The sequence below is a fragment of the Nicotiana tomentosiformis genome, unplaced genomic scaffold (assembly GCF_000390325.3).
Source record: "Nicotiana tomentosiformis unplaced genomic scaffold, ASM39032v3 Un00250, whole genome shotgun sequence".
In the NCBI taxonomy this organism is placed as follows: domain Eukaryota; kingdom Viridiplantae; phylum Streptophyta; class Magnoliopsida; order Solanales; family Solanaceae; genus Nicotiana; species Nicotiana tomentosiformis.
Window position 1 is genome coordinate 1 of NW_027174809.1, and position 11632 is coordinate 11632.

At 41.4% G+C, this 11632-nt stretch overlaps 1 non-coding gene across 1 annotated transcript; it reads left to right on the forward strand.

Annotated features, from left to right (window-relative positions):
• Positions 1-10195: 10195 nt before the first annotated feature.
• Positions 10196-10302, forward strand: LOC138903975 (small nucleolar RNA R71). The gene has a single exon (XR_011413227.1). It is a non-coding gene; the product is annotated as a small nucleolar RNA R71 (small nucleolar RNA).
• The last annotated feature ends 1330 nt before the right edge of the window (positions 10303-11632 follow it).

The window sequence follows — 11632 nt, forward strand, 5'->3', positions numbered from 1 at the left end:
GCTATCTAACAATCCTATTGTATTCTTCAATTGAATTGACCGACTAATTTATCTAGCTTATTGGTTGACAGGGTTAATATTGCTCATAAGAATCTGTCGAGTTCTTACTCGCCTATTCAAGCTAACCTAACGCCTATATGTCTATGGAGTGAGAATCAACAAGAACGCATTTATAATTCCTGTAAATCAACCAAGCAAGGCAATTAGGTATATGTCTATCCTAACCACGAATCCGTTCCCCGATGCCCGAGTTCAAGAACTTGCCCTACTCAATCCTATATGCAATATAGAATTCCCACTTTCGAGTTCAATTCTAGATTCGTAGATAATATTCAATTGGTGATCAAGCAATTAAATAATTAAGTGCAAGATTGAATAAATAAACTAATATGATAAATCAAGAAGTCAAAATCAATATCCGAATAACAATAGTCATGAAAGAACCACAACCCTAGAACATGAAGTTTAGCTCCACATAGACATGGTAGCCAAACAACAAATCATATAAAGAAACATAAAAATTACTAAGTTTGGTGGGAGAAAGATGAAACTTGATGAATTCCGGCCTCCACAGCTTTGTCGTGGCTTTTTCCCCCTTCCCAATATGTTAGATCACCTAAAAGAGGCGTTTTTGGCTTATATATTGCGTACAAAAGTCGTGGGCCAAAGCTCTCCTATTCCTAGTCCAAATCGGCTTCAGGGATTGATGCTAAGGTGGATGCGACGCATCCACCTTGTCCTCCATTTCAATTTTTTGCCTGCGAAGGTGGATGCGACGCATCCACCTTGTCCTCTATTTCTCAGCTTTGCATGCGAGGGTGGACGCGACGCATCCAGCCTTCTCTTCTACTTCCCAGTTTCGCACGCGATGGCGAACGCTATGGCCCAACTTCACTGCTAAGGTTGCATGCAGGATGATGTTTTCCTAGGTTGGATGCGACGCATCCAACCCTTCTTCCTCTGGCTAAACCACCTTTTCTTCATATTTTGCACTCCGAACACCTTAAATCGTCACACATAACTTAATTAGTCATCAAACCAATAATTACACCATGTTGGGCGTTTTAAAGATTAAATAACATCAAGAAGTGGTTAAAACATGGGCAAAGTAACATCAACACATATCGAAATATGCCAAACATCACTACCCCACACTTAAACCTTTGTTCGTCCTCGAACAAACCATCACTATAGTAAACAAAATAAAATTAAGCTCTTATCATTCAAAGCACACTACATCTATGACCATGGTTATTTGCTACAATTAGGCTCTAGACTATGCATCAACACACTTCCCTTTTCTTATGCCCTTCTTTAAACATATTCGAACAAAGACAACATGCTCACAACAATCCTAACCTCAAAAACCGACTCAATGTCACAATGCACTCATGGCTTGAACAACCAACATCATAGAGAAGTCTAATAACGTTACCTATCCCTAGTGAAACCATGTGCCCTCACAACAAAAGCAGAGAGAGTAGAATCAATCCACACATTCGAATCTCATGCTCACAAAGAAAATCGCTCACTCTCACAAAAGAAGTCACATGCATGTAGTTGGTACCATAGGCTTGCCCTTAATGTAAATCTCTACTAATGTAAGCTCGCTCGATCTAAAATCAATTAGGACTTTTTCATGGTTGTAATGTGGGCTAAGGGAAAGGTAGGATATATTTTAGGAATAGTGACTCAACCTCCTAAGCACTTTAACACATCATCAAATAACTTAAGCATTTTTTTTCTTCAACCCCACTTCAATTTCACAAACAATATCACTCCAAACAATATTTCCTCTTTCTTTAAGCACTACTTTAATTCATACCCACTAGCAAGAACAAGACAACAATTTATTCATTTATATTTTTCTTTCTCTTTTTTTTTTTTCCTTTCAATTTCCGCTAGTGGTGTATTATTTTACAAAATAAGTGCACCCTTCTTTCTTTCATTGGTTCCACTCAAAAGTCACCCCACACTTAGTCCCTTCTTACTTCTTTTAGCGCTCATCTAACAATTAAAGTGCTTTAAGAGGTAAAAGGATCAAAACAATGTCAATTAAGAATAAAAAGGGTATAGGCTTGTAATGTGGGTACCAAATAAAAGGTCTACAGGCTCAAAAGGGTTAACTAGGGATAGATTTTATTTGTGATAAGCAATAAGCTCAAAAAGATCAAAGAAAGCCTAAAATCATTTTTCAAACCGAGCATCACCTAAAATTTCGCTTCAACTCACATACTGGGCAAGTTCTAGACACAAGTACACTACATGGACTACACAAAAACCTTACCACACATGGCACATGACTCATTAAGGACGGTCACATTCCGACTCTCAAACAATGCAAGTATTCACGGAGCCACGAGATATTGAGCATTAAGCGCAAAGTGAACACAAGTCAAGAAAATGAGAAATAGGCGCCACAAAACATGCTATCCATTTTAACAAGGCATCATCAATAATTTCAGAGTGAGAAGGGAAGATATTACATATGTAAAAGCCTAAATATGCCATTATCAACCAAGTCAAGGTCACCTAGGTTCATCATTCTTCCTCCTTTTATTCCCTACATTCCTACTCTACTCTAAAAAGAAAACAAAATTATCCGGTTCAAACTACATCCCATGGAAAAGAACCGAGGCACAAAGAAAAACCACAGGGGATTATTACTATCTACAAAGATACTATATATATATATATATATATATATATATATATATATATATATATATATATATTATATATATATTTTTAATAATAATGATAAACTGATAGATAAACTGATAGTTACTCCATATAGATGAATTTACTGCTATTTTATGCCATTAATCCAGTGAATATTTTAGTACATTCATCCATACATCAAAACATGAATCACCCCCACCCCACACTTAGGACTGTGCGTTGTCCCCAACGCACACAAACAAGGTAAAGTAGGGTGAGAAGAACTCCCTCAAGTCAAGGTGGAGGGCTCATCCGCAGTCTGTGGAGGAGCATCTGCATCCATAGCATTCCTATCATCAACAACTGGTGCGGATTCTGTATCAGGTGTTACAGCGACCTCAGTAGGCCTGTTGAGTGGAGCCTCAGTGACTATGGGAGGAACAGGAGTGGATGGTCCGGCAGTGGATGATGCAATCAGCTGGGAGATGTCTGTACCTGCACATTGAACCAGAGCTCTGAGGAGTAATGATATCTCCTTCATCATCGTGGCCTGCTCGGTCTGAACTCGGCTTAGATCCGCACGAGTCTGTCTCAACTCATCCCTGGTGGCACTCAACTCGACACGAGTCGCTATCAGCTCAGCCCTGTTCTCTTGCATATCTGCTTGCATATGCTCAAATAATTGTTGAATGGTGAGCTTAGAAGACCTTCCCTTGTTCGGCTCTAGAACATGAGTGACATCATATGGTCCTGGAGCTTTAGCCTCAATGTCGTCATTCTCCTTGTCCCATAGTACTCCCATCTCTGTTAAAAAAGCCGTTAGGGTATTAGCAAAGAACAGCCTCCACTTGTAATTCATCCTGGTTCGCTGCATTTGATCATGCATGATGGCTCCGAAGTTGAGTGGTATCCCCTCTAATAAAGCATATAATACGAGTGCGCGGTAACGAGGGACATCAGTTTTATGTTGGCATGGCAGCAGGCGGTTACAAATGAAATTTAGAGCCACACGTGCTAACGCACTCATGAATTCCTTGGCTATAGAGTGGTACTCCATACTCCCATGCTTCCATTCTGCATCCTTCCTGGTAGGGCATAGGACAGACTTAATGTGTGCATAATCTGGTGTTTTGCATATGGCGTCAAACCTGTCTGTAAGTGTGTGTGGCACCCTTAAGAAGTTATTCAGAGCTTCAGCTGACACATTAATATCTACCCCTCTTACTCGCACAATGTTTCCCCTTGCGTGACGCCAATTGGCGTAGAGCTCTCTAACAATGGTGAGGTTGGCTTTGCCGTGACCTTTCAGAATGGGTCCCCATTTTTGCACCTCTCGAATTGACTTTAGAAACTCTGAGTACTTTGTCTTAAGTGGTCCGATGTTTATCGGCTTTTCCGGAATATACTTCTTTGAAACCAGTATCTTCTTATAGGCTCGGAATGCCTTCTCATTAACAAAGTATTTCTCCCAATCAACTCGGTCTATGGGTTCACCCTCGTCTTCATCACTCATGTTGACCTGTAGGTGGTCATTGTCCGAATCGGAATCGGATTCAGATTCTGTAGTAATCTTCTCCTTCCCTTTATCAGTCGGATCACTCATTTTCGAAGCTTTTCTTTGGTATGTCACAGGCTCTCTTATCTCTATTCCTTTGCCTTGGTGTAATACCCTTCTTCACTGTCCTCCTGACTAATGTTTCCTCCTCCTCTTGCTCTGAATCATCACTTAACTGCCTAGGCAGCAGTTCCATTTCCTTCTCCGTCCGCTTCCTTTTTTTCTGTGGATTTGGACCGCCCGCTGCCCTTCCGGTAGGCTTTTTGGGCGGTTGCTTGTTACCATCTTTGTCTTGTTGCTTGGATGGTTTACTCACTGCTGTCATTTTACGAATCTAAGTACCTGCAATGCAAAGAATTCAACAATTAGCAGATGAAACAGCGAAGTTCAGCTTGAAAGCAATTGCAACAGCTTGCAGACTTCAATTTATTCGTAAAGTCATGCCATTCACTACTTCATGGAATTGTAGCTCATGACTTTCAGCAAGTATGTGATAACTCTCTTCAAAAATTCAATTTCACATAGCCCCTCACTCGACCCCACACTTATTCTCAAGCATACACCAATGTTGCTCGGTTACTCAGACTTCACCGACGCCTAAATTTTCCTCAGGGACAATTCGTCGAACATGTGGTATGCAACAAGTGTGCCTAGTTCATTCTATCAGTTGAGCAATGCAACTACCCTCCCAAAGTTTGACGAGATGAAGGGAATTATAGTTTATCATCTCGCAACCATTACAACGACCAAGAACGACAGCCCTAAAAAATTTTGAAATTGCAAAACCTACTTGTTGCTACCATTGAGGGAGGGAAGAGAGAAGAATTAGGAGAGAATCCAACGGAAGAACGAAGAGGATGATGCGTACCTGTCGCGTTTGTATGCGTTACAATTTCGATTAAAGAATTCTGTTCTGCGTTCGTAGGCGTCGCCAAAAAGAGACGAGTGGATGCGTCGCAAGAAGCGTTTTTTACGAATTCGTTATCTTAAGATGTGTTAAAATATATATTACTTACCTGTGCGTGCGAGCTTTGACGCGACGCATCCCCTTGTCTTCCTTCAAAAATTTTCGGACGCGACACGGGCGCGATAGGCAGACTTCACTGCCTTGAGCAATTAGCCCGTCAAAAAAAAAAATTTTTTTTTTTTTTTTTTGCTGGGGGGACGCGACGCATCCGCCTCGTTTTTTTTTTTTTTTTAAGATCTATGTCCTACAAAAAAAAATAAAAATAAAAATAAAAATAAACTAACTAACTTGGGTGGCCTCCCAAGAAGCGCCTGATTTAACGTCGCGGCACGACGCAACATGTTCTTCATGCCTCCACTAAATCCATTGTGGTCTTGTGACGTGCAATGTCACCACCCCAATAGTGTTTTACTCTTTGGCCATTTACCAAGAATGTCGTATTGGACCCCTTATCACACAATTCTATCGCACCATGAGGTTTCACACTAACCACTTCAAACGGACCCGACCATCGAGATTTAAGCTTTCCTGGAAAAAGCTTTAGCCTTGAATTAAACAGTAGAATTTCTTGACCTGGTTCAAACTCACGATGTTGGATATGCTTATCATGCCATCTTTTGGTCTTCTCTTTATACAATTTGGCATTTTCATACGCATGCAATCGAAACTCATCAAGCTCGTTGAGTTGTAGCAATCTCTTCTCACCGGCCAAGTCCATCTCCATATTTAGCTTTTTAATCGCCCAATATGCTTTGTGTTCAAGCTCGACGGGCAGATGGCAGGCCTTCCCATAAACCAACCTGTACGGAGAAGTGCCTATTGGGGTCTTGTACGCAGTGCGATATGCCCATAATGCGTCATCCAGCTTCCCGGCCCAGTCCTTTCTATTCATACTTACTGTCTTTTCCAAAATCTGCTTGACCTCTCTGTTGGAAACTTCTACTTGACCACTCGTTTGGGGATGATAGGCAGTGGAAACTTTGTGCTTGACTCCGTATTTTGCAAGAATATTATTCAGCAGTTTGTTACAAAAGTGAGTTCCCCCGTCGCTTATCAACACTCTTGGGGTCCCAAAACGTGTGAAGATGTGCTTCTTTACAAAGCCTACCACAACCTTTGCGTCGTTAGTAGGAAGAGCTATGGCCTCTACCCACTTAGAAACATAGTCGACCGCCACCAAGATGTATCTGTGTCCGTTAGAATATGGGAATGGTCCCATAAAATCAATCCCCCAAACATCAAAAAGTTCTACCGCCAGTATATTTTGCAAGGGCATCTCGTGCTTCCTCGTGATAGTTCCAGTTCTTTGGCATCTATCACAATTTTTAACGAAGGCATGTGCATCCTTAAACAATTTTGGCCAATAAAAACCTGATTGTAGCACTTTTTGGGCGGTTCTATCCCCGCCGTGATGACCTCCATATGGTGACGCATGGCAGTCATGTAGTATAGCCTTCATCTCTTCCTCAGGAACACACCTTCTCACCAACTGATCTGCACACTGCCTATATAGGAATGGCTCATCCCACACGTAGAACCTTACATCATGTAGGAATCTTCTTCTATTGTCAGCTGTCCATTCTAGTGGCGTCACCCCACTTGCGATAAAATTCACATAATCTGCATACCATGGGGCTTCACCTGAGGTGATTGCTAATATTTGCTCATCCGGAAATGTTTCTTTAATTGACCCTCCTTCAGCTACATGGTCCCGACTTTCTAATCTGGACAAATGATCGGCCACTTGATTTTCTGTCCCTTTTCGATCTCGGATCTCTAAGTCAAATTCTTGCAAGAGGAGGACCCAACGAATCAGCCTCGGCTTGGCGTCTTTCTTTTCAAATAGGTATCTGATAGCTGAATGATCTGTGTAGACGATGACTTTGGTTCCCACTAGATAGGATCTGAACTTGTCAAACGCCCACACCACTGCAAGCAACTCCTTTTCAGTCACTGTATAATTCATCTGAGCTGGATTCATAGTTTTGCTTGCATAATAAATGGAGTGAAAGATTTTATCCCTCCTTTGCCCCAACACCGCTCCAATTGCTATGTCACTTGCATCGCACATCAACTCAAATGGTTGTGCCCAATCGGGGCCAATGATAATTGGTGCAGTCACCAATCTTCCCTTCAGCTCCTCAAATGCTTTCAGACATGCATTATCAAACTTGAAGGTAACATCTTTCTCTAGAAGCCTGCACAAAGGGGAAGAAATTTTCGAAAAATCTTTAATGAAACGACGATAAAAACCTGCATGACCCAAGAAACTGCGAATGCCTTTGATGGATGTCGGCGGGGGCAATTTTTCAATCGTCTCCACCTTTGCTTTATCCACCTGTAGACCATCTTTTGAAACCTTGTGCCCCAAAACTATACCTTCACGTACCATGAAATGGCACTTTTCCCAGTTTAGCACCAAGTTCGTCTCTTCACACCTAGCTAGCACTTTATCAAGGTTCATCAAACAACTATCAAAAGAACATCCAAACACAGAAAAATCGTCCATGAATACTTCTACAAATCTTTCAACCATGTCAGTGAAAATAGCCATCATACACCTTTGAAAAGTCGCAGGTGCATTACAAAGACCGAAGGGCATTCTCTTGAACGCATACGTGCCATAAGGACATGTAAATGTAGTTTTCTCTTGGTCTTCTGGGGCTATAGCAATCTGATTATACCCCGAATAACCGTCCAGGAAACAGTAGTATTCCTGGCCAGCTAATCTATCAAGCATTTGGTCAATAAAAGGAAGGGGAAAGTGGTCTTTCCGGGTGGCATTGTTCAGTTTTCTGTAATCTATGCAAATTCTCCATCCAGTTACAGTTCTTGTAGGAATTAAGTCATTATTTTCATTAACTACTACGGTTATCCCCCCTTTCTTCGGCACACATTGAACGGGGCTTACCCATTTACTATCAGAGATTGGAAATACAATACCTGCATCAAGCCACTTAATCACTTCTTTTCTTACCACTTCTTTCATGATTGGATTTAGTCGGCGTTGGTGTTCTACACTTGGCTTGTGTCCGTCCTCCATGAGGATTTTGTGCATGCAGAAAGCTGGACTAATGCCTTTAATGTCAGACATTGTCCACCCAATTGCTCGCTTGTGCTCACGTAGCACCCTTAATAGCTTTTCTTCCTGTAATTTAGACAAGTGAGCAGAAATAATAACAGGTAAAGTGTCAGAACTTCCCAAATAAGCATATTGAAGGTGAGGGGGTAGGGGTTTAAGTTCCAAATTTGGAGCTTTTTCAATTGACGGCTTTGGTGGGGGGCCACTTGGCCTATTCAGGGGCTCAAACGGGATTATTCCTTGCATGTAACCACATGATGTATCTAGGATATGCATCATCTCCTCAACCTCATCATCCATCTCCAAGCTATCAAACATCATGATTGCTTTTTCTAAACAGTCGTCTAGATATACACTCGTGTCAAGAAGTTTCTCATCCACCTCCACCACAGATATCATAGAGAGCTCCTCATAGTGGCGGGGAAGTTGGATTGCTTTGTAGACATTGAAGACTGCTTCCTCGTTGTCCACTCTCATAATCATTTTCCCTTCTCTCACTTTAATTATTGCATCGCCAGTAGCCAAGAGAGGTCGTCCCAATATGATTGGAACTTGTTCATCAGCCTCGAAGTCTAGAATAATGAAGTCAGCTGGGAAGATGAATTTTCCAATTTGCAGCAGCACATCTTCAATCACTCCTTCGGGGTAGGCTATGGACCTATCAGCTAATTGCAACATCACGGTGGTTGGTCTCGGAGCTCCCAGACCTAATTGCTTAAACAAGGATAAAGGCATCAGATTTATGCTTGCACCCAAATCACACAGAGCACGTCCCACGTCAATATTACCGATTTGTACTGGAATGGTGAAGCTGCCAGGATCCTTAAGCTTTTGGGGAAGCTTGTTTTGGACCCTTGATGTGCACTCCTCAGTAAGTGCAACCGTCTCGAACTCAGTCAATTTCCTCTTATGAGCCACTATGTCTTTTATGTACTTAGCGTACTTTGGAATTTCACGAAGTACATCCACTAATGGAATATTTAATTGAACCTGACTCAACATGGAGAGAAATTTGTTGAACATGCGATCGTCATTCCTTTTCTGCAATCTTTGGGGGAAAGGTGGTGGTGGCCTTGTAACCTCCATTCGCTCTGAACTTGCATCATCTTCCTTTGACTCTTGTGTTGCCTTAGGTGTCAACTCCCCCCCAGGTATAGGTTTTTCTTTTATCTTCCTTGGCACTTCCTCTAGTTCCCTCCCGTTTCTAAGTGTAACTGCATTAATTTGAGGGTTCTTCTCTGTATCACTGGGAAGTGAGCCTGTAGGTCTAGTATTTTGGTTTGCTGCTAACTGCCCCATTTGCCTCTCAAGATTTCTGAAATCGGTCCTGAGCTGTTGATTGTCTAGTAACAACTTTTTCAGCAAGTCATTCGTACTTTCTTCCATTTGTTGGGGTGGCTTCTGAGGTTGAGTAAAATTCCCTTGAGGCCTATACTGATTCTGTTGACTTCCGCCCCATGAGAAGTTAGGATGATTCCTCCAGTTTGGGTTGTAAGTGTTCCCATATTGCGCATGTTGATTCATAGGACCTCTGTTTTGTTGCCCCACATAGTATATAGATTCAGGATTCGTGGGGCAATTGTCAATCATATGACTGTCTCCGCATAGTTCGCAACAAATAGACATCTGCTGTACATGTTGCATTTGTTGTGTTGTCATTCTATTCATCTGATTTGCCAATTTTGCTATATCGGCTCTCATGGCGGAAAAGTCATCAAGCTCAATCAAACCGGCGGCCTTCTGTTTAATTCCCCTTCGTGAATCCCCCTCTCCTTGCCAATTATGGTCATTAGCAGTGAAATTATTTAGCAAGAGTTGTATTTCACTATACGGTCTTGCCATGCAACTACCCCCACAAGCTGAGTCAAGATTCATCTTTGATGCTTCATCTAACCCATCAACAAAAGTGTGACCCAATACCTCATCAGTTTGACAATGATGCGGGCAGTCTCTGAGTAGCTTCTTGTATCTTTCCCAAGCTTGACGAAGTGTCTCGCCATCCTGTTGTTGGAACCCAAGAATTTGGCTCCTCAGTGACTTTGTCTTCTTAGTTGGGAAAAACTTGATCAGGAATTTCCTTGCTAGATCATCCCAAGTGTGGATAGAGTTCGCGGGCTCCTTTTGCAACCATTCTTTAGCTTCCCCCAACAGTGAAAAAGGGAATAGTGTCAGCCTGACATAGTCCTTGGAGACGTTCGGATAATTGTAAGTGTCCGTGATTTCCAAGAAGTTCTGAATATGCCTCTGCGGGTCCTCATGAGATAGACCCACATATTGTCCTGTGGACTGAATCAGCTGTACCATGTACTGTTTGAGTTCAAAATGCCCAGTGATATCAGGCTTCACAATAGCCTGAGTCATATTCGCAAGATTGGGCCTTGCGGCTTCAATTACCGGACGCTCTTCATTGCCTGCCATATCTATTGGCTGTGGTTGGACTGCGATGTCCAACTCTCTTTCTATTCTCGTTCTAGCTTCGTGTTCCCTTCTCACTCTATGTAGTGTTCGTTCGATTTCTGGATCAAGAGGAATGAGGTTGTTTGCACTTCTACTCCTCTGCATTCGAGAGAAGACCCTGCGTTGACACAAACCAGGCAAACTGAAAATTAAAACTTGAAAACAAATATCTAATAAAAGCTTAACTTAGTCACGTAGCTAATTTCTAAGTCCCCGGCAACGGCGCCAAAAACTTGTTGCGACCAAACACACTCACGCAAGTATACGCGGTCGTCAAGTAATAAAGTGACTAAAAGTCGGATGTCGAACCCACGAGGACTTATGATTAGCTATTAACTAAATTAGACTATCCTAATTATCTAAACAAGAATTAAATCTAAAAATATTTTATTCTAACTAATTAAATAAGAAAAATATAAATAATAAACTTTGAACAGAGAAAGAGCAGATTTTAATGATATCAATGTAATGAAAATGATCTAGGGTTATGGGCTATCTAACAATCCTATTGTATTCTTCAATTGAATTGACTGACTAATTTATCTAGCTTATTGGTTGACAGGGTTAATATTGCTCATAAGAATCTGTCGAGTTCTTACTCGCCTATTCAAGCTAACCTAACGCCTATATGTCTATGGAGTGAGAATCAACAAGAACGCATTTATAATTCCTGTAAATCAACCAAGCAAGGCAATTAGGTATATGTCTATCTTAACCACGAATCCGTTCCCCGATGCCCGAGTTCAAGAACTTGCCCTACTCAATCCTATATGCAATATAGAATTCCCACTTTCGAGTTCAATTCTAGATTCGTAGATAATATTCAATTGGTGATCAAGCAATTAAATAATTAAGTGCAAGATTGAATAAATAAACTAATATGATAAATCAAGAAGTCAAAATCAATATC